The sequence below is a fragment of the Lepidochelys kempii genome, chromosome 9 (assembly GCF_965140265.1).
Source record: "Lepidochelys kempii isolate rLepKem1 chromosome 9, rLepKem1.hap2, whole genome shotgun sequence".
In the NCBI taxonomy this organism is placed as follows: Eukaryota; Metazoa; Chordata; order Testudines; family Cheloniidae; genus Lepidochelys; species Lepidochelys kempii.
In genome coordinates this window covers 19819531-19843901 of record NC_133264.1, presented here as the reverse complement: position 1 = coordinate 19843901, position 24371 = coordinate 19819531, and the positions used below count along the sequence as shown (strand labels likewise).

The 24371-nt window shown below is 37.8% G+C and overlaps 1 long non-coding RNA gene across 4 annotated transcripts in view; it reads left to right on the top strand.

Annotated features, from left to right (window-relative positions):
- LOC140916868 (uncharacterized) overlaps nt 1-24371 on the top strand; it is a 312726-nt gene that overhangs the window by 188159 nt on the left and 100196 nt on the right. For 3 of the 4 annotated variants that reach the window (XR_012160675.1, XR_012160673.1, XR_012160674.1), the window contains one exon: nt 21382-21423. This is a non-coding gene — a long non-coding RNA (uncharacterized lncRNA). Of the gene's footprint in view, nt 1-10862; nt 10944-21381; nt 21424-24371 lie in introns of those variants that run through there. The other variant, XR_012160676.1, reaches the window with a different exon arrangement.

Sequence of the window (24371 nt, the reverse complement as noted above, 5' to 3'; positions counted from 1 at the left end):
AATAGAACAGAATAATTCCTTTGTAAGTGACTTGCTATTATATAACTATTCCTGACGCTTCCTCCTTATTTAAAAAACAGACTTTCTAAAGCTTCTATAACTTCTTTTTGAAGAGGTACCAAATGCAGGAACTATTGCCTAGCAACAAAGCGCTGAACTTAGCTCACTTCTTTGTTTTTGTTTTAAGCAATACCTGTTTTTACTTACTCATGCATCAAGCTGATCTGCAGGGGAAATATACACTCTGCCAGCTCATTTTTCTATTGTCAGTTTTTTCCATGATTAATGAGACAAAGGACTGTTTAGCTCCATTGTAAATGACACTTCTGGTATCACTCAGTACTTGGATTTTTGGGGAGTTGTCATCATTAACTAAAAAATAAATTGAAGTTAAACTGCAAAGGCAGATAAAACAATTTCCTTTTATTTCTTGTATATTTTTGTATTCTCCTTCTGGAATGAGTGCATCTACCTCTTCATATGTTTTGAAAATTGCTTGCAACCTTAAAGATCATGCAATTAAACAGCAATTAAACTTACTGTGTTTTTATTATTTAGGGTGGATATATTGATATCCTTTTCAGTAGATGGTTTCTAGCTTTTATAATTATTAATGTACTGAGAGAATCCTGGGCCCTGAAATTACTTGCAAATGAAAATCTGTCTCCCATCTCATAAGCCAGCTTTAAAGAGAATCAATACATAACTCTATCACATGCTTTGTAAAAATGCAGTGCACTATAACAGAGGGGGGGAAAGTCAAGAAACTATTAAGCACAGGAAACATTTCTAACCAGGTTTATGATAAGCCTCAAGGGGGGGAAAGGGAATGGAAACATTCTGTAAATTGGTTTTAAAAGAAAAAGAGAGAGAGAGAGAGAATCTTAATATTGGACATGCACTTGGAGTGAATGTTCATGCAAATTCACCTCTGTACAAAGGGAACTCTTGAGATCCCATGCACAAGCTAAGCTCCATTTAAATCCATCATGGCGTTGTGCAACAGAAGTGGTGTGGAGGTCCTTGAACAGGGGTGAATTATAACAGGGCCTTATGTGATGATCTGGACAATATCCTACCTTTGGTGCAATGGGACATGGATAGGATGTTCCCAGAAGAGGCTAGATTGTCACAGCCCTTATTCAGACGTTCAGGCAGTAAAGGCCCCCTAAGTCCCCTGCTCAGATTGTAAATGTGGCCATGTGAAGGACAACAGGAGCTACTCACTCATTACTCCCCACTCAAAGCATGTGAATAGGAGTGGGGCAGAGAGAAAAACGAGCCCCTAGCTCTGGCTCCCTACTTGACATCCAGAGTAACTGGCTGGGTGCAGAATGGGAGAATAAGCTGCTGCACAGAAAGTGGCAAAATAATGTATTCCTCACCCGAGCAAGCAGACAGTAGGAGAGAACTAGTGATCCCGAGTCATAATTAACTTGATGCTCAATACTCAGAGCAGACTGTAAGGTTACAGAGTTTCCATGGAGTTCAAACCTCTAGTTTTTTGACAAATGTAAGCAATTTATCTGAAATACAGCAAAAAAGGAGAAGGAGGACTCCCCCCCACACACAATCATATTTACAAACAATATCTTGAGATATTTACAGGAAAGAACAAGACAAAAATTGAGTTATATTCCTCCACTGTACTCTTCTTTTGATTTAATGAAGCTCAAGAAAGATTGTAAGTTGTACATTTCCAACAGTAGAGAGTAATAGCAATTTCCAACACTTGCAACTTGGGGTGTGCATTTTTAACATTCATACACAGATTACATTAAAATAGCTTTGAAAGAGATGCTAGGTAGGTTAAAGCTTTCAATGGTCCCCATAATAAGTCCACAGTACATATTTACAGCATACAGTGAGTCTTTTCACCTGCTGCTCCTGAACCCACAGGCAAAGCAAAACTGCCTATTGTTAAAGTGTATTATTTCATAAGCAAACTTCCCATCAACTAGCTGGCAACATAAAAAATGCATTATTAAGGCATATCATTAATACTAGGGAAACGGCTCATCCACCAGCTGGCAAAAAGAACTTGTGAATTATTAATATGTATTATTAATTCTACACAAAATCCCTTAAAGGGAAATGAAAGGTTTCAGCATTCCTTTTGAAGAGATTTTAGAGTAGTGAGTCTGGAATATGCATAGCAACCTTCTACAGCACATTAGAAAAATATAAATTATGAACAAGGTATGGAGCATCAACCCACAGGAAAAGAAAAGTATGCATTGTTATTTTTACTTAGTGAAATCCCAGAAAGGGGAATTTTTAGGACCTGGTAAGTGGCTGTCTTTTGCAAAATTATTCAGTAATCAACAGGCAAAGTGAAAGTATATGTAGGCTTGGCAGAATTTGATTTTTATTTTTTTATAATTTTGGTGGATAACATCAGTGTTTCTAAGTATTTTGTCTATTTTTATTTATTTAAACTTTTTCAGTCACAGGATATTATTGGGAGTCAGATGGAAAGGTCAGACAATAATTATTTGATTTACTGATAAAAAAATTAATCCTTCCAAGTCTAAATATGTCATTAATGTGCTTTATTTGTCTTAGCAGCGTGAGAAGTTCAAAACCGTACTTGAAAACTAATTTGACTCAGGGCAATTACTGTTAGATGTCACAGCAGAGAGAGGAGAGGAAAGTCAAGAGTATGTTCCTCTCTTCTCAAATGGAATGTTTCCTATGCCATTGTCAGCGAGGAGTATAACTTGGGAAAGGAAGAAGGTAGTGTGCATACAGACAAATAAGTGGAGATGCTGAAACATAATTTGTTAAATCCATGCAAAAACCACATCTATTAGTTTAAGTATATGGGGCTGTATTTTAATTTTCATCTCTTAAGATAAGAGAGTGGGAAATGATTAAATGGAGCAGGGTGGGTCCTGATGCAAACAATGAAAGGGACAATGATGAAGCAGCTGAATGTGTCCTTCATTGCATTGTGCTGTGTCTCCAAGGAGGGCTTCCACTTTCCTTGAGGCTAATGGATGAATCTGGGCTTTGACAGAACAGAAGTGGCAACATTCCTAACCAAGGCCCAGACTTTGAATTGCACTTTTTTTTTAAACAGTGCTGAGCACTTACATGAGCAGTTTCCGTGGTATTTGGTTCAGTGGTATTTCTTGTGTGAGTATGGGTTCACAATCTGCTCCCAAGAGACAGATGATCCTATTGTAACTACATGCGTTACCACAATTTTAATCAAATATTTTAGATGGAAATGTTATATCAGGTCATCTTGATGACATTGAGCTTGTTGGTCCCAGGCCATTTAGCCCAATTCTTAGAACCTATTGAATATTTTCTATCATTTTAATACAAAATAATAAAATCGGTTTACTTTGAACACCAAGCTATAGACTCAATATACCTAACGTGTTGACAGTTTGCCCAATCCTGAAGTTCTTACCCAGTCTGTAGTCAGTTCTCACTCAAACATAACTCCCCATCATTAGGAACTTTACCTGAGGAAACAGTATGGGCCAGGTTTTTATAGGTATTGAGATGCCTACAGATGCAGATAGACGTCTAGTGGAATTTTCAAAAGTGCCCCAGTGCTCAAATTCCATTGAAAGTAATAGAAACTGGCCTCCAGGCACTTTTGAAAATCTCATTAGGTGCTTATGTGCATCTTTAAGGGCCTAAACACCTTTAAAAATCTGGCTGTGTGTAAGGACTTCAGGATTTGGCTCAATATGTGTTTATTCATGTTCAGATACCAATATTACCTCTTTCTTTCCATTCTGAAGTAAACATTAATATTAGCCTTTGCTCAAGGTAGTGCTGCTATAGCTACTAACAGCCAGATTGACACCCTTATTACGATCTTACTCCACAAGGTAGTGCTGCTATAGCTACTAACAGCCACATTGACACCCTTATTACGATCTTACTCCACAAGGTAGTGCTGCTATAGCTACTAACAGCCAGATTGACACCCTTATTACGATCTTACTCCACAAGGTAGTGCTGCTATAGCTACTAACAGCCACATTGACACCCTTATTACGATCTTACTCCACAAGGTAGTGCTGCTATAGCTACTAACAGCCACATTGACACCCTTATTACGATCTTACTCCACAAGGTAGTGCTGCTATAGCTACTAACAGCCACATTGACACCCTTATTACGATCTTACTCCACAAGGTAGTGCTGCTATAGCTACTAACAGCCACATTGACACCCTTATTACGATCTTACTCCACAAGGTAGTGCTGCTATAGCTACTAACAGCCACATTGACACCCTTATTACGATCTTACTCCACAAGTAGTTCCACTGATTAAATGCTACTTATGACCATAAGCCAAGCTGTGGAATACTTACTTATATGAGGGTCCCAATGAAGACTGACTATTCAAAGTACTTACCTGCCCCCTCTTACCATAGTAGGAAGCCTTATAGCCTTCAGTGTATTTATCCTCATAACACCCCTGTTAGCCCTGTTATATACATAGGGAACTGAGGCATAGAGATCCTAAATGGCTTGCCTATAGTCACACAAAGTCTGCACTGAAGGAGGGACTTGACCCCAGGTCTCTGAGTCCAATGCTAGCTCCCAAACCAGTGGACTGTCCTTACTCTTTGGAGTAATCGTGTGAGTAAATCTCACCAGCATAAGTAAGGGTGTCACAGTTGTACACTATGGCTAGTCTAGAACTGGACTTGGCTGCTGCTGGGCACCAAGAATTAATATGGGGATCAGGGATGAGAGCAGTCAGGATTTTCAGTCGTCACATGGTGAGTGATTTCAAAGCAACATTTCCTGGGTCTATCTGATAAAGAACGGTGCCATAAGTGGTAGCACCTATTTCAGTTCCCACCGGACATCCTTAGCACATGACATAACATATATCCCTTATATAAAAATGGCAAGAGGAAAATCTGCCTTGCCTTGATGCTGTATTTCATTACTGTATTTGTTTGTAAACTCATGTTTTACCTTCACCTTTATATTCGTAATGTAGTTTAAATTAGTTCACCTGGTAATTTATTGTTTTCAAATAAAGAATGTTGCTTACCTGGCAGGTTGTCAGAGCTCTAAGAAATGGGACACATTTCACTTTTTATTCACTTATTTATTTTGCAAAATGAACGAATACAGAACGGATAGTTCAGCTAGTAATGGAGATTGAGGGTTCTATTCATAAAATGTTTCTTGGCCATTTCTATGATTTTTGTCAACTCTTTGGCACTCTGCCCTACATTTCCACATTGCCTATCATATGAAATAAAAATTTACACTAATAGAAATGTGAGCCCTACAGAGATCTGAGAAGCACAAAGAGTATCTGCCAGCTTAAGGGTAAAATCAATGCTTAATCAAATGTGTTGCCAGCTGATCACAACAATGCAGTCCCACACTTCACATGGTCCCTGAGACACTGGTACTTTCAGAGTTCTAGTGACTCACCTAAGGAAAGTTTGGAGATTCAGTCTGCTAGTTCATCAAGGGTTCATCAAGAATTCTCCAGCCAGGGGGAGACATTTGCAGTATCCATTCTGAAGAGTGCTTAGGTAAAGACCCTATGCCACACAGTTTGCAAAGGGCTGTGATTATTTCACTACCTCTTTACAGCTGATTAGTTAAGGGATCATTTACCAAGATTGTGGCACTGGGATTGTGTCCGTCTTAACGATTAATTATGGTAGGTCCCATGCCCAGCATTTTCTTACAGAAGACTGTAACTTTTGGTACAGGGAATGGAGAACAATTTAACTAGTACCCTTATTTCCCCCAAAACAATTCCTTATCAACAGTACGTTTTTTAATTTATATTTTTCAGAAGTTTTAACATATCCATAGAGACATACTTAAATACGACAAAGGAAACACAGCAGGAGTATGGATTTAACAATAACTCAGTGAGAAATATTCATAGACTAAATACTCCTGAGATATAGAAGATAAAAATTCCGTAACAACTCTTTCCCACACCCAGCAAAACAAAACAAAAACGTCAGAAGTCAACCTGGAGTAAGTTTGTAATGGTCTCATGAAAGTCCAAGTGTCTTCATAGTTGGAACTTGTGTGTCTATAGATTAATGTCAGTTTTTCCATGAGGATGGTGTTGGTTAGCTCAGTTAGACAATCAAAGAATGTGAGGGGAATAGCAGATTTCCATTTTTGTAAAATGACACTTTGGGCCATTATAAGGGTACTGCATCCATCAGCTGGCATTACGTAAACAGGGTAAATCTTCCAGAATGCCCAAAATACAGAGGCTTGACGTAGAGGGAAGATAGAATACCACACACTTCCTTCCAAGAGATGGATATACTTTAACATTCAAAGGTTACATGAGACAAGTTTGCATTGGAGCTGTCATATCTCCAATGTTTATTATGTGGGGCAAGTCCAGCTTTATGCAATCACTCAAGAGTCCAATACGATCTAATTAGATTGTTTTTCTGAAAAAAAAATGCAAAAACAGAGAACTGGATGTTCTGTGCATATTTTGCCAAATATTATTCCACCTGTTAGAGGAAGGGGAGATATTCAGCTCATTCCCCCACTTTTCTTTTAAGGTATAGTCAGATTAAATCAAGGAGTTCAGCTATTGTATGTGTTACCCACAAAATGTTTTTGGCTCACATACTTTTTAAGGTGAACATCAAGTGATGTGATGTTTGTAACCTGCCAAGAATTCCTCAGCTCTTTCATAATTTTGAGTAGCAGTTTACTGTAGAATAATCTTGGTTTCTTGGTAACTGGTATTTATTATGAAGATATGTGAAGGCAACTCAAGTTGTCCATTCAATAATATCTTTAAGATGAATATGCCCTGGTTAGTCAAGTGGGTTTGAGTTTTGAACTATTAGCAGATTTAAATCTGGGATTATTCTAGATTGGCATGGAAAGATAGCTGGTGAGATTAGAAGTGCTAATGGACTTGATTTTCTGAAGAACACTCCAAGAGCAGGTAAATATTTCCTTTTTCCTTAAAAGTGCAAGCAACTGTTGTTGTTGTTTTGCTTTTTAAATGGAAGTGCAGAGAGAGAGCAAAAGATTAACTAATTTTCTTCAATCTCAAATCACACTGGGTGTTTGGGATGTGTTAGAGGGACAGAATGATTTTATTAAAAATCTTAATTGAAAAGCCAGATAATATAAATACAGATCAAAATAATCCCCCCCCCCTTTTGGAGAGAGGGGGCAGATTTATTAAATATCTTGTGGGATATCTGTGGTATCTTCATATTCCACAAGAATTATTGAATAACTCTATTCTTATAAAAATTGAAGCAGGAAATTTAAGTGGAATTAAGTTAGACATATATGTTAATCTTAGTCCTTAATTAATCAATAATAGCTTCTACCTTTCCCAATAAATATATTGGTGAACACTATTTCTCCATGTCTTTTGTCACTTCTCTGAATATCATCCATGTTTGAGGATACTAGTTTTGATAAAGCAGATCATATCCTGATGCCTAAGTACGTTATCTCTTTGCATGAATGAAAGTAGAATGATTGCACTTGAGATGGATTTGGTCTATGAGAAATATTAATCAACTTGAGACTTGTTCCAGTTTATCCAAAATCCTGGTAGCTCACAAATTAGCTTATTGCAGACAGTAGCAGTGGAATTGAAGAAGAGAGATTTTTGAGAGTGAGCAGAACATTATCCACATTAACCACTAATCTTGTACTTTTTATCTTGATGGTAAATCCTTCAGCAGAGGATGTCTGGCTGATATATGCTGTTAGCAGTTCCATGGCTATGTCAAATAGTAGCGGCAATAGAGGGCATCCCAGATGTGTTCCTCAATTTCACTGAAAAGTGGAGGAGATAACAGCACCATTTGTTAGAACAAGGTGTAGTTTGTAAATAATATCAATCCAGATCAGAAAATTAGGTCCAAATCATTTTTACACAATCATTTTATTAGAATTAGGGTAATTATCGCTGTCCGCATATCCGGTGACATTATTGCTGTTGTAAATATTTACTGTAGATTTCTGGCAGTATCAGTACTAATTGATTGATAAATGTGTTATAAAATTCTGTTGGAAAGCCATCACACCCAGGTACTTTGCCTGAGTTGAATGATCCAGTTGCCTTCTGAGCTTCAAATAGAAAAATATCTTCCTCCATGTAATCAGTTTGAGGTAGTAGCAACAATGTGTTTAGGGGTAGTCCATCCGGGAATTGGTCAGATAGATTGGAATAGAACTCATCTTGAAATGTGCAAAGGGATTCATAAAAGTCTTTAAATTGTTTGTTAATTTCATTAGGTTCTAGTACAGAAAGACTATAGTAAAGAGGATATAGTGTTACTGGATGAAGCCATTTTAATTTTTCTCACTGGGAGTTTGTCTGCTTTATCCCTTCATTCATAATGCCTCTGTTTAACTCTATTAAGAAAGAATTCACATTGAATTCAATACATTCATTTTATTTGTATTTTGAGGTAATGAGAGAGTATAGCAACTCATCTTTCTGAGGGCTTTCTTGTTTGTTTTTTTTTCAAATTTGGTAACCCCCTCTGCCAAAGAATTAAGTTTTTCTTTCTTTCTTTCTTTCTTTCTTTCTTTCTTTCTTTCTTTCTTTCTTTCTTTCTTTCTTTCTTTCTTTCTTTCTTTCTTTCTTTCTTTCTTTCTTTCTTTCTTTCTTTCAATGTTATGAATTCTCCCCCTAATATAACCTTCAGTGCTTCCCATAAAGTTGTAGAGGAGACAGTATTTGTATTTGCCTTCAAGCAGTTGGTAATGGATATTTCAGTCATCTGAATAAATTTAGGGTCTCTAAGTAGAGGTGCGTTTAACTTCCATCTTGAGGATCTGTTAGCACTTTGACTAGTATCTGTGTGAAGAGAAATGGGAGAAAGAGCGAAGGTGACAATATTACTTGTGCCTCCAGACCTACAGGAGCTAGCACCTTAGACATCCATTAAAAAAATCTAATCTGGAATAGGAGGCATGAACCATGGAGAAATATGTGTAGTCACGCTTTGTAGGATACTTCAGTCTGCAAATATCCACTAGTGCAATTTCCTTTAGTAGGGATAATAGATGGTTTACAAAAGCCTCAGATTTTCACCTAGAACACAGAGTTTTTTGTCTAGGATATTATCCTTGACCGCGTTCTAATCTCCTCCTCCTAGTTCCACTGGGGAATCAGCTCTGTTGGAAATAATAACAGTTATTTCTGCAATAAAGGATGCATTCCCACCACTAGGGTTATATACACTCTGCAAAACTAATTTCTTAGCATTGAAAATGCCTTCAATAGTTATGGATCTGCCGTCTGAATCTGACCACAACTGAATAAATTGAAAAGTTAGGCTGCTATGGATTAGTATCACTATTCCCCTGCTTCTGGAGTTGAAAGAAAAGCGATGTTCATATCACACCCATAGATTTTTAATTCTGTCTGCAGCTTCATTCCTTAAATGGGTCTCCTGAAGGTAAGTTATGTGGCATGCATTTGATTTTTAAATGCCTTGAAGTTTTGATTGTCTTGGAGGGTTCATTAAGCCCTGTATATTCTAGGACTAAACCTTATTAGAGTTCATGTGGTTGTTCCACTGCTAATTGATGCCCAGTTAGATTGACAGCCTCTGTGTGCCTTTCTGTGTGAAAGAAATAAATAAAAAATACACAACCCCCATTACTCTTAACATCCCAGACTTCCAATATGGGCACATTGAGATCCCAGATGGCATATGCCTACACCCACCTTTTCTCCCACCAGGCACAATATGAATCCATTAGGAATCTGCCAGAAACATACCTATATTTACCAAAATACATACATCTGCCATGGTAAATGAATGAATGAAACCTATTACTTCATAGATATGAATGCATAAGTAATAGTATATAGTACATAAATGCTAATGTGCATGTGGTATATAAATATTTATACTGATAGACTAATGAAAAGGGTAAACATGAAGTGACATAAAGAATATGTGTGCAAATAAATAGATATGAATATATTATTACCATACACATATTATAAATATATAAACTTTCAGTATAGATAGAAATGTAAAAATAAATATACATGAGCCCATATTAAGTGATATAGGCAGTCACAAATAACATCCAAGGAAACAGTTATGAATATATCAACATCATGTATATATAATAAACAAATAAATAGACTTTTAAATATGATTATGTAAGGAGAAATAAGGCAATAAGAGTATTATAGTTATGACTATATAGATACACTTATGCTGGCTTATCAATATATTGAGAGTATTAATTACCAAGTTATACTAAATATCTTGTCTATCGGTACTAATTACACCCTATTACATTATTAAATATATCAGATACGTCAAATATATGTACGTGAGTGGCCTGGTTTTCCCAGTCACAGTTCCTTTTCTTCAGGGCTTATACTCTTCATTTTCTTTTCCTTTATGAGAGGATCATCCTGTTACCTGTCGTGAGATCTGGTCTCAATTTCTGTAGTGCTTGCCAAGCCTGCAATGGGGTACTGGAGTATTTCACAGCGTCTGTCATCTTCATTATGAAGATTGCAGGATATTTGAGGCTGTGTTTAATATCTGATCCCCTGAGAGTTCGTTTGATGCCTTTAAATGCTGCTCTCATCTTGCTTATATTTACAGGGAAGTCTGGATACAAAGAAAATTTAAAATATTTGCACTTCAGTTCCTTTTTGCCTCCTGGCAAACATCAGCTTAACTTTATTGTTAAATCTTAGCAATTCAAAATTATGGATCTGGGGTTATTATTGTTTTCTCTCATTCTGGCCCATGCCACTCGATGAGACTTTTCAGCCTCCAGGAGAGGCAAACAGTGATCCAAACCCAGTACCTCAGAGAGTGTGTTCTGGAGAAAGCTAATCATATTGTTTTTTTTTCCTTCCAGCTCTTCAGGAATCCCCAAAATCCACAAATGATTCCAATGTGCTCTGTTTTCAAGATATTCTTGTTTCTCCTCAAGACTGGTTAGTCTTTCCCTTAAGGAAATATTCTTTGCTTTAACCTCCTACAGATTGCAGTTTGTAGTTTGTTATCCAAATAGGTCAAATGAACTTTGACTTCTTCCGCATCTTTAGAGCACTCACATGTATCTTGAGATACAAGGTCAAGTTTCACTAGTTAGAAAGTCCATCATATCTGCAAAGTCCTGTGTGAGAAAACCCAGCAATCTCTAAGTCTTACCTGTCTTTGGATACTCAGGCTTTGGTTATTTGGCATTTCTGTTGTTCCCAGCAGGATCCATAATACAGCAAAAAGGGGCGGTCCTCATCTAATTAGTACATTTCTGAGAGAAAGTTATGGTTTAGATGCCTGGGCGCCCTTAATTGATGAGGATTAGTGCATTGGGGTTAAGGAGACCAGGAGGCAGGCTGCTGTCTTCTCTACAGGTCGAATGACCCCACCATCATCAGCATCTTCTAAAGCACAATTTTCATAACCTAAAATATCTGGATACATATTTTTAAATTTAAAACTTTCTCTGTTTACTTTTTGGTTCATTATCCTTAGTTTTAATTGAGATTATTTTTGCTAACCATCAAGATTTTTAGTGCATTTCCGTAATATATGTTCCACGGAGGAACTTGCAGGAACAATGAATTTATTCATGCAGATATTGTGATATTTAAGTGACTCACAAGACTCTTAGGGTACTGAGATCTCAAGAACTGTGGGATTTTAGATGGGGCTGTATTCTTGTGATAAATTGAAGATTCTCATTTTATCAAGCTATGCCTTTGCCCATTCCTTCTCCATACAATAATAAGTTTATGCGGTATACATTGTCTGGGCTATAGAGGATTGTGTTACCTTAAATGTTTTCCTCTATTATTTCACCCTTATGGGAACATTAGGTGGCATAAACTATTTAAGAGAGGGGAAATAAAGAAGAGGTCCTCCTTACCCAGGCCCAGGCCTCCATGGAGGGCATAGGTGGAAGTGAATCTTGAGTTTTCTGGGGCAAAACCAGGATAGGTTTGTTTACAAATCTTATTCCACCATATTCTCTGCCAAAGTAATAAAACCCCTGAAAGAAGCTTCCTTCTGGAAATAGCTTGAAGGTAGCTTTTTATATCACTCTCTTCACTAAAATGACTATTCAATAGTGAACATCAATCCTGAACAGTCACTTTCAGTTTTCCTGAATGGTATGGCCTCATTTCTGCACTGTAGTTGTCTTCAGACTTTTTTCTCTTTATAAAAGGCATCACAGGTGATATTAATAACACTTAACCTGCTCCCACATGAAATGCTATCAAGGTTTCCATTAACAAAATAGTGTCTCTTATGATGTCAGCTGTACATACACTGCATGTCAGGTAATTATCAGTGAAAGCATCTATATCAGTTATGCCAGCAAGAAGGATATTTGATTGTGTCTTTTGTATCTGGCTGCTGAATAAGACTTTTGGAAAAATTGCTTGGCATCTTTAAGCCTCATACGTGGCTCATGGTATACTAATTGTAAAGAGATGATGACCATGATAATGTTACGGGAGTCATTAAATAAAGAACATTACAAATTCTTTGGCCCAGCCCACCAAAACACTTAAGTATGTGATGCTTAACTCTATGCATGTGAGTATTTATTTTCTGAAAACTGAGTGCATTGTTTTGCTGGAGACCTTTCTGCCATATGTTGTGGTGCAAAGATGTGAACAGCAGCGAGGACTGTTTCTGGCCTGTCATCTGGTACTGGTAAATATATGCAGTACTGTTCCATACCTCAAGAAGCAATACAATAAGATAAGGAATGAATATAAACTGTTTCGAAGACTGCATTAATCTTTTGGATTCTTTAAATGCTTCTTTGTGTGTTGGCCTGGGTATTCACATTTCTTAGTGTAGTTATTGTATTAATGCCAGAAAACTTGATAGATTTGGCAGCTATTTGGTGAAATAATTGATTTCACTAAGAGAGTTACTCTATTAAGTCCCATAGAGACTGAGTTTAAGAATAGCTTTTCTTTGTTTGTTATTCTGGTTGTAAAAGGAGATCTGCAGCTGCTAGATTCTTGCCTGTGAATATTTACCCAACAGGAACCATCCCATTTGTTTTGGTTAGAGTCACATAGCTGCCATTTTAAAGAGTCACATAGTTGCCCCACTTTCGGTTGCTGCCCCAATTTCCCTCTGCCCCCATGTGGGTTTACTGTTGTGTAGGAAAAAAAGCAGGCAGAGAGTCTCATCACTCCTAACACGCTTGCACAGCCATAGTTATAATTTGTCTGTGTGCACTCATTGGTTTATATTCTCAGCTTTTGTAAATCAGCATAGCTCCAGAGGCGACGCGTGGAGGGGCACGCAGGGGCATGTGTCCCCGCAGATTTGCTGCTTGGCTTGTACGGGGCACGTTCACACAAACTGAGCATGCTCAGTAACATCTGCTGAAGCTGCTGCCCTCACTCTGTGCCCCCCCTCCCCCTCTCAGCAGGTAGGGGTCCTCTCTGCATAGCTCCATTAAGTGCGAAGGAGCACCAGGATTGCCAGAAGGATTGAATGATTCAGAAGAGGTCTCTCTGGGTGTAGCAAGGCCTGCAGTTCCCTATGCACCAGACACAGACTGGAGCTGTTCTCTTGGGGTGGGGCAGATATTAAACCTTTTCATAAAGTGAGCATGCTTCCCCAGTGCACTTGCAGTCAAGTTCTAGCTTGCTTCCAGACACTGCTGTGCACCTTACACCACCTTCACCCCTCACTTCCCAAGGGTGGCTCCGTTTGTAAGTATATTTTATTCCTATATTGTCACATATATAGATATGCAGAGAGAGATTCTAACTCAATATGAAATCCAGAGGAATATCAGTCAAGAATCCAAATACTTAAACCCTTCTTAGTTTAACTAAGTGCTTATCTCAGTGATTAAAAATTCTTGAGAGGAGTTGTATGGAAAAAGCCTTGAGGTACTCATTAAAATTCGTAGGCAAGGGTTATTTGTTCATCTGTCAGAAAAGGAAAACAAACAAGAATATTCTCAAGTCTCACTGCTAATGTGCAAGAGGTGAAAATTGTGATGTAACATGTACCACCAACCTATTTCAAGTCAAAGCCTTGTGAATATGTTTGAAGATGATGATGTAGTGAAGTACAAGGGAGTGAAAATTTACTAACAATGAAATACCAGAAATAAAAATGAAAGGAGACTAATTTCAATGTAAGTACAGGATAAACAGAAAAGAGATTTGGGAACTGATGATAAAAGGATTGGAATGGAGGTGTGACATTTCTATGTATAAGGGCCAGAGCCTCAGCTGGTGTAAACCATTAGTTTCAGTGGAGCTACACCACTTTACACTGTGAATCTGGCCCATAAATATAAAAAGATAAATTGTTGATAATTAACAGTAAATATTAAGTTCAAGGGTTTAAATAGTAATTTAACACTATCAAAACAGAGCAAGGCTCCTTTATAATCAGTAAAATTATGAGTGCCTTCAATTTGGAAAGCACATAGAGGATGAAAGCAGCATTTTCACAGGCGTTAAAATTAAAACAAATTTGTAGATCAGATTAGTAAAAGAGCTGTAAATAAATATTGACTGTATAGTAAATATCCTGTTCAGAGGTGAGTATCAAGGAATGTTCAGCCATGTCATTTGTATTTCACATGATACTTCTATCCCAGAGAGAGTATTTATGATCTATCCATTCTCTCACCCCTGAAGTTTTTCAGACTGCCAACCAAATAATGAAGGCTTAGTTATACATAGCTTACATGTACTATATATATACTGCACACTGAGTGTATGATTAGTCCATCAACTGCATAATATTATCCATACTCTATACAATAACATTGAAAGTTCTTCCAGAATTTTTAGAGAGAATAGGTTTGTATTGAATGGTGGAAGGATAGTTTTTTCTATTATTTTAATCTTCAGGATAAAGGAGAGCACAGACTTTTCTTTTCTTTTCCCCGTTCTACTAAATTTTCACAGTAGCTTTGTAAGGCGGATCTCTCTCTTTCCCCCTAACTAATTATATATATAATGTTTCTGGATAACTGTGTCTAGAGGGTTAAATGTCAAGGTTGTTAATATTGCAATCAAAAACATTCTTACTGTATCTCTGTTAGGCAGGATGTTATTACTTTTATCCCCAGCTGAGCTGTCGTCGTGTTATTCTGACATCTAAATCTAACTGGAATGTTTTAAATAGATTGCAATTTGCTAAATCGCAAAACAGAGACAATAACAGTCTCTCAAGGAACTGTGCAGAAAAAAAAGAATATTTAAAATTGACTTATAATGGTTTATAATGTACTAGATTGACGGGACTCAAGGGTACTTTTGGAAGGAGCAATGTAATTATTACCAGCATTGATGATGATGACAACAAGGCTGATTCTAGAATGATAGTGAGGATAAAGAAAGTTTGACTGTCATTTGAATAATTGGATTGAGACATGCAAAATAAGCAACCAATAATTTAGAAAGGAAGGGATAATTCCAGATTAGAAGTGGTAGGTTTGGGGATTTTCATTAGTCACAATACAGAAGAAAGAAGAAAAGGTTTAAAAGGTTAATTATTATCAAAACCCATTAAATGGGCTAAAAGTAAAATGAAGAAAAGAATAGGAATTTACTAGATAAAGTATTATCCCCTGACAGGCCCCCCGGGACTCCCACACCTATCCAACCACCCCTGTTCCCTGTCCCCTGACTGCCCCCCAAAAGCCTGTACCCCCACCCCTTATCCAGCCCTTCCCCGCCCCCTTACCATGTTGATCAGAGCGGCAGGAGCTCGCAGCCGCCCAGCCAGGCCACCCAGAGCGCTGGCGGTGCAGCGAGCTGAGGCTGCGGGGAAGGGGGGGGACAGAAGGGGCAGGGCCGGGGGCTAGCCTCCCCAGCTGGGAGCTCAAGGGCCAGGCAGTACGGTCCCGTAGGCCGTAGTTTGCCCACCTCTGTACTACTGAATGTCACTGCATTGGGGAAGCTGAGATACATTTAAGGCTGATCCTGCATCAGTTGACATCAACTCTCCTATTGACTTAAATGGTTGCAGGCCAAGCCCTTACTGCACAAATGGTCCCATTGACTGGCAAGGCAGTACACATTGCAAGGTGCAGCATTGAGTATTCGGCTCAATCATGCCATTTAGACACAGCTACTAGGTTGTGCATAGGGAGGTGGGCTACATCCTGAGACTGGGTATGTACCTTCATTGTAGTCAAGTTTACACCAACTCAGGATCTAGCCAAATGACTGTAATTCAATGTATTCACCTTGGAAGGCTGAAGAGTTAAGTTCACACTGTTGGGACTTAAATCTTTGATTCCTGAGAATCAGGGTAAATTGTTGACACTGATCTTGGATTTTTTTTTTCCCTTTATTACAACTGTAGAGTGAGCTGAGATATCATTGTAAAGGATTGGAGCAATAAAAACAATACTAATGTTTCCTAAATTGAATATATTGTATATTTGAAATGTCATCCAAGCTCCCTGTAGGTTGCCGCTTTGCATTGCTAATAAGCAAAGGGACAAATAATGTATACAAACTGCATGTAAAAAGGGGAACATTTAGACTGATTAAATAATACTGTGGTACCTGCAGCAACAAACAATGGGGATAGATCTTGTGTGAATTGGAGATTCCTCTATACTGCAGTGAACTCAGGAACATATGTGCAAGATTGCCTTTTATCTGTAAAGGGGCAGACAGTTGGATAAAGCTCAGGAATGTCCCCCATATTCCAGAATGAAGAAATGTGCTACCTTATGACTCCCAAAAGATGGTACCTAAGAGACTGAGGATGAAGGTCACACAATTGCTATCAGACAAGGAGGTCACTTCCCGCACATACCACCACATTCCCCCCCACAAAAAAACCTATCACCATAGATATGATAGATAGGGAGAGGATATATGGCTTTCTTGGTGCTACCACTACTCACATTTGAGAAGGGAGATGGATTGGGAAGCACTGTCCTTAATGGCACTTTTCTGAACCTCAGAAATTGGTTTGGTTTGGGTTAGTTTTATAAACGGCAAACTGTGTTCTCAGGAGTGAAAGGAACTGCCAATGGACACCAGAGGGAAAAATCTGTTCTTTGGAGAGATTTGTTTTGGAGTGTTCTTCCTTTAACTAGACTGTTCAAAGAGAAATTTTAAATGTTAGACAATATTGATTAGTCAACACAAAGTTTTCTTTTAATTACTAAAAGTAATTATAACAGAAACACAACACATTTCGGGAGCTTCTAACCAAGTGGCTGATGCACTCTCCTGTGAAAGTTTCCACAATTAACTGGTTAAAATCGTCCTTAAAATGTGAAAAATATTGTTAGTTTTTATACAGTCAGTAGTTTATCTAAAGGTACATGTGTCTTATTAACTCTGTTGTCTCCTAAAGCTCCAGGAAGAAATCACAGCCAGTGTTGAACTGGCTGTCCAACACTATCTGTGATTTGGGGGGCGTGTCATAAATATAAAGGGAAGGGTAACAACCTTCCTGTATACAGTACTATAAAATCCCTCCTGGCCAAAGGCACAATATCCTTTTACTTGTAAAGGGTTAAGAAGCTGAGATAACCTGGCTGGCACCTGACCAAAAGAACTCATAAGGGGACAAAATACGTTCAAATCAGGGGGCTGAGGGAGGCTTTTGTCTGTCTGTTCTGTATACTTGCTGGAGAGAGATCAAGAAAGCAAGCAATCCAACTCCATTGGAATTAGTAAGTACTAGCAAGGAAATGCGTTAGTTTACTTTTGTTTTGGCTTGTGATTTTCTCTGTGCTGACAGGAAGGTGTATTCCTGGTTTTCTTTTTGTAACTTTAAAGTTTTTGCCCAGAGGAAAATCCTCTGTGTTTTAAATCTGATTGCCCTGTAAGACTAGCTTCCCTTCTAATTTTACAGAGGTGCTTCTTTCACCATTTTTCTTTCTAATAAAGTTCTGTTTCTTTTAAGAGCCTGACTGATTTCTCTATTGTCCTAAGACCCAGGGGTTTGGGTCTGTGATCACTTTGTAACCAATTGGTTAGGATATTATTCTCAAGCCTCCCCAGGAAAGGGGGTGCAAGGGTTTGGGAGAATATTTTGGGGAAATAGGAACACCAAGTGGTCCTTTCCCTGATTCTTGGTTAAATCACTTGGTGGTGGAAACGTACCCTCCAAAGGTACGTTTGTGCCTTGGGGAAGTGAAACTAGAATGGTCAAAGAGAAATTTTAAATGTTAGACCATATTGATTAGTCAACACAGTTTTCTCTTAATTACTAAAAGTAATTATAACAGTAGAAGAAAAATAAGAGATACAATGATAGTTAAATGACATTAGTAAAACTTGTTCCTGTAGATTCTATAGCTGTTGCTGTGAAAATAATCACAAGTGTCATTCTCAAAAATCAATGTTCTGGGTGGGGGTTCTGGGGGTGGTCAGGGGACAGGGAACAGGGGGGTGGTGGATGGGGCAGGAGTCTCAGGGGAGCCGTCAGGGGGCGAGAAGTTGGGGGATCAGATAGGAGGCGGGGGCTGGGCCACACCTGGCTGTTTGTGGAGACACAGCCTCACCTAACCGGCCCTCCATACAATTTTGGAAAACCGATGTGGCCCTCAGGCCAAAAAGTTTGCCCGCCCCTGCTGTACAACATTCTGCTTTGTTCATCATCCATCTTTCAAAGATTGGTCCATCCACCTATCAAACCTTCACACTTTGGAATTGTGACAGCATATGCAAGTTAAATGGAAAACTTTTAAATAAAACACAGACATTGTTCATCAATTTAAATGTCATATTAGTGTATTTAATATTCACTGGTTCACATAATGCCAAACTTCACAGTTATCTCTTTTGTGACCTCACTGTATGCAAACTTGCAGTCAATCTCAAAGCTCATAGTGGCATTCACCAAGCTCTCAGCAAAGGGTATTTTTCTGCTTGACGTGACTCAAATATTCACACACGATTTCACAATATTCCACAACTGCCATATGAAATGTAATCTGCTAACTAATCAAATTATTTATTGCCAAGATAAAGTCAGGAGAAACCTCAGTTTTGTAGTTTTATGGGACTGTTATTTTAACAGTTATGACCTATCTGAGGCAGCTCTTTATTTTGAGAATAATGCCAGTTAATTATTTACAGCACACGGCACATCTTGTTTTGCTTTCAAGAGGAACAGCCAAAATGGATGACAGTTTTTTTAAAGCAATAATGCCAAACGTCCATATACTCAGTTTTTAAGTTATGTTTCACCTGTATGAACAGGTCATTCATTTTTGCACTGTCATTTATATTCCTGGATAACTAAGGCCCTGATTTAGTAAAATAATAAATAATGAGTAGTCCCAATAGGGACTATACCAAAAGGAACTACTCAGATTGTTAAAATTAGGCACATAGAATCATAGAATATCGGGGTTGGAAGGGACCTCAGGAGGTCATCTTGTCCAACCCCCTGCTTAAAGCAGGACCAATCCCCAACTAAATCATTCCAGCCAGGGCTTTATAAAGCCTGACCTTAAAAACCTCAAAGGAAGGAGATTCCACCACCTCCGTAGGTAACCCATTCCAGTGTTTCATGCTGAAGTACTTTGCTGTATCAGTACTTGAAAGTTTATGTGGGTTGCCACACTCAATTTGCAAGCCAACATATAATTAATAAAACATATGTCTAGCTTCATGCAGATCGCTTTGCTAGTATGTTGTATCCTAATCTCTTGTCTTTGTTCAGATGCTGTGCACTTTGGGGTAGTGACTTTCTGTGTGTTGAAAGTGCTAGAACACTTTGGGTTCTACCATGATCTAAATAATAATTATTCATCAAACCAGAAGAGACTTTGGACAGTTGTCAGGGTCTAGAAGATCAGGAGCTATGGTATTCCAAAAGAGTCCTCATCCTCACGGCAATTGAAATGATCCATAATAATCAATCTGAGCCCAATGACCTTGGTGAAAAGCAAAAAGATAAAACCAATATTAAGGAAAATGTCTTTAGATGCTGCTTTTGTTTCTGATGCATCAATGAATGCAATTAATTTTTTGGCAAGAGCTGTAGCATTAAACACTATGATCAGAATATTATTGTAACTTGGCTTGGGAGGATGGAGAAATAAAAATTATTGTCATCAAAATGTATGGAGAAAAGTTGGTTGTTTCATGAAGCACTAGGTGAAGAGGTGTTGGACTCAAAGTGGGATGTATCAGAGTGGTCAGATCATCTTTTTGACACTCCCAAGCAGAGACAAGATAGAAGAGACTGCTTGTAGGTAGGGATAGAGGCTGACCTGCAGAGGATGCAAAATGGAGGAGAAATTGCAGAAATCATTCTTCAGTCCTATAAAGTATTTTACTCAGTTAGGCCACATTCTACCTCCACCCCACCCCAAAAAAGCAACCAGGAAAAAACGGTTAAGTAGACATAATCTTATACATGCAATGTAAAATATTCCTCAGTTTACCAAAATATTAGATTTTTTTAATGACTTCAATGGCAGATTAACTGGGCCCTTAAATAATACAGAAAATATGCAAATTTTATGACTGAAAATATTGCTTTTTTAACTAAAACTGTCTCAGGTATTTTATTAAAATTAAAAGGATGTGGGGCCTGATGGCTCATTGGAAGCCAGTGAAAACTCCCATAGAGCTTAAAGGCCCAGAACCATATTGTTTAGAATATATTTTGACTGACAAAAGATGTAATATTTGTGACCTTAATAGTAATACGTAGTTAATGAGGTATTTTTTTAAAAAACAACAACACACACACACAAATACCATAATGAAGTCAATAGGAACTGTTGGGTGTTCACCCTTTGGAAAAATCAGGTAACTTAGGCCCCAGTACTGCAAACATTGGCCTAATGTTAAAGAGGTGCATAATCATTTGCAGGATGAGGGCCTTAATTAGGAGACTATGTCATGGTGTTAGTCACTTAAAATAATATATAAACTTAAAATGAAAATAATACTGTACATTTTGCAAATAGAAAGATCAGAAAGAAAAACCTAGTTCAAAGTTTGGATTTATCAACCTTGAGTATGTTCCCTGTGACAGTACAGAAATATAAATAGAAATAAGATCTTTTGTGCATTATCTGAATAAACACATTCCATCCACTTCTCCAAAATAATGCAATATATTTGGACTCCACAACGTGGAAAAGGCAACTGCATAATGTAAGAGTTCCTTGATATTAATATTCACACCCTTTTTACCTCAGCAAGTCATTTATCATCTAAATGTGTTGTTATTCATTACTACTACATATGTCAGCCATTTACTATGTAACAATTAAAATATTACATTTGACACCCACTATTAAGTTTTAATATTTTATCTCCCTCAAGCATAAATTCCATGTATTACTTTCATAATTTCTTTTTGTATTAGCAGTGTCTTACTTCATACCTTTCACATCTAATTGGTCACTCTTTCTTCTCCTTGACTTCCCCACAGAGCATCCCAGACCACAGCTGAGTGCGGCGGACCCCATGCCAGGTATAGTTTAAATATCCACTTATAAGAAGCTTGACAATGTAAATAAATATTGCCATTTATTTGAAAATGAATTAACTTGTTCAGGGTACTCTGAGCAGCACAAAGCCTCCCTGATACTTTTTTTTCATGCTACTTTCCCCTTCCCCCCCTCGCAAAGAAAAAATCTTGATACCTTTTAAAAAAAAATCTCCATGCAGGTAATAAAAATGATGGTCCTGATCCTGCAGGCATTTAGGCATGTAAGCAACTTTATTCACATGAGAATTTCCATTGACTTTAGTGGAAGTCCTTCTGCCCTAAAGTAGTTGCATGCCAAAGTGGTTGTAGGATCAGGCTTCAGGTGTGTTAATACAATGGTTATCATTAAAAACTTCACAGTTTACAGGTCAAATAAATGTAAACAACATTCCCAGCAATCCTGTACAGAAGGATGTAGCATACCACAGTAACTGTCCAATGTTTAATGTTGGCCTGTGTGATATCATGAAACACCAAAATGCTGGAGATCATGTTCCACGCATCCCTAATGGGTATTAAAATGTGATGGTATTAGTATAAAGATGGTGTCCTGATTTTTTTAAATTTATTATAAGTTTGCTCTCATTTTGGAATTTCAGTGGTTGCAAGTTTGATTGGGTCCTTATTGTCCCATGGTGTGGCATCTGACCATATCAATTGTTCAAAACATGAATTAAGATTTTATGATATGTATCTAATCGTTCAGTCTTTCAAACAGCACTTAGTTACTCTGAAGGAAATATGGTTTTACATATGTACCAGATGACACTGCAGTGTTCAACACAGTAAGAATATGAGAGGTTCAAATACTTAACCCAGCAGACATTTGAGTGAAAATGTTGTGGGCTGGGGTGTTGTATTGGAGACGAGAAACAATTCATTCCATTGCTCCAATGCACTTTCACTGGAGGAGGGAGTGTCTGGAATTTAAGAAGCATGTGGATACATCAGACCCACTCCTACTCCTTACCAAGCCAGCCACTGGTAAGGTGCAAGGTGTTCTCATGAGCCATTGCCCTGTAACATGCAGAGGTTACATACTTTATGGACAGAGTCGGCTCCTTGAGCAAAGCTTTTTTTAAAAAAATAATCTCTAATTGTGTTTATCTGAACCTCTTCGTAACTTAGACTGTCCCTGAGAGATTTGAAGTCCCAGAAAGTTCTCCAAGCATTTCTCCTGACTATAGGCCTGCTCCTACAAGTACTGAAGTCAATGCCAAAACTACAATTGACTTAAATGGTGCAGGATCGTGGCTAATAAGAGTTATGCTCCCTAATCAGGAAGTGGAAACAATAATATGTGGCTTCTACAACTGATCGCTACTAACCAACACAGCTTGAATTTTGAAGATAAACTATCGGATAATTGCAGTGAACTATCTGTGATAAAGGCATAGATTAAAACTTGCACACACAAATGCGTCCTGTAAATTCAAGTATGGAATAAACTTAAGGAAACTGCAATTTGCTCATGGAAGTTCTGTGAGCTGAGGAAGAGGCTGAACTCACTGAGTAATTTATTTCCTGGGTTCGTGGCCCAAAATCATGTAAAGGAACCACCTCACTAAAATGGAAGATGGAAGGTTATTATTGTTTCTTAATTCTGTATTGCCTATTAGAATTTTGTCCCTCACTAAGCTTCTCCCGATGAAAGGAGATATGCCTGCAAAAGTTTTATCTTAAGCAACGAAAATACTTCTTGAAACATCCATATCTGTTGCAATATTAATTTGATATTGGTACTATTAAAATATTGATGTGTTAAAGCTCTGCTAAAGACTGTTTCCATCTAAATAGTAAAATGCATATGTACCTTGGAGCTGTGTAAGCAGCTAGACATTTTTGAAGGCTGTAGTCTGGCCCACAGTATCCCAGAAGAAGTTTCTTCTCTTCATCCTCCTGCTTTATTTTTAGAGTTTTCCCTGTTCTTCTCAATTTCCTTTTAATTTTCTCTTGATAAAGAAACGAGGCTCAGAGGCCTAGAAATTCCATAGGATTCTGTTGTAACTATGTATCTGAATCACCCCAACCAGCCAGGATTTATACTGGATATAAACCCAATATTTTTGCAGAAAAAAAGACTGTACATCAGTAGATCTGAAGCATTAATTTCACTCTAGCTGGCTGGTAACATCTGTAAGATTTACTGCCAGGTGGAAGCTCCCGAGCAGAGGAAAAGTAGGGAGAATAGAGATCCTAAGCTACACTAAGAGACTGAGGGGACACAGTTGTTCCTACTTCCTTTTTTCTTGGTTTCCTTTCCGAATTCTCCTTTTTAATAGTCTGTTTTTTCTCAAAATTAATTGTTTTAATTGTGGTAAATGGCACAAATGGCTCATTTATAAGAAGGGCATGAAAATATTGGGGCAGTTTAGTATAAAGAGGGGATATTTAAGTCAGCACACAATGGAGGTATACAAATAATGACAAGTAAATCTGGTGTTTCTACTTATCCTCTGTCTTAATACAAAAAGAAAAGGAGTACTTGTGGCACCTTAGAGACTAACCAATTTATTTGAGCATGAGCTTTCGTGAGCTACAGCTCACTTCATTCTTTTTGCGAATACAGACTAACACGGCTGTTACTCTGAAACCTGTCTTAATACAAGATCAAGGGACTTTTAATGAAATTGAAAGACAGCTAGATTAAACAATTAATGAAAATAAACAAATACATAATTAACCTGTGGAAATTAATTCCCACAAGATATCACAAGAAGCCAAAAGCTAAGCAGGATTCAGAAAAGGATTAGACATTTATATGGTAATGAAAATGTTCCATAGTTGTTTTGGATGAGATAAAAAAAATGTATAATAGGTATAGAGTTTGGTTCAGCTCTCGTTAAAGGCAATGTGAATCAGATCTGCACCATTAACCCTCATTTTTCAGGACATAAACCAACCACTAATTGATATGGTTAGGAAGAAAA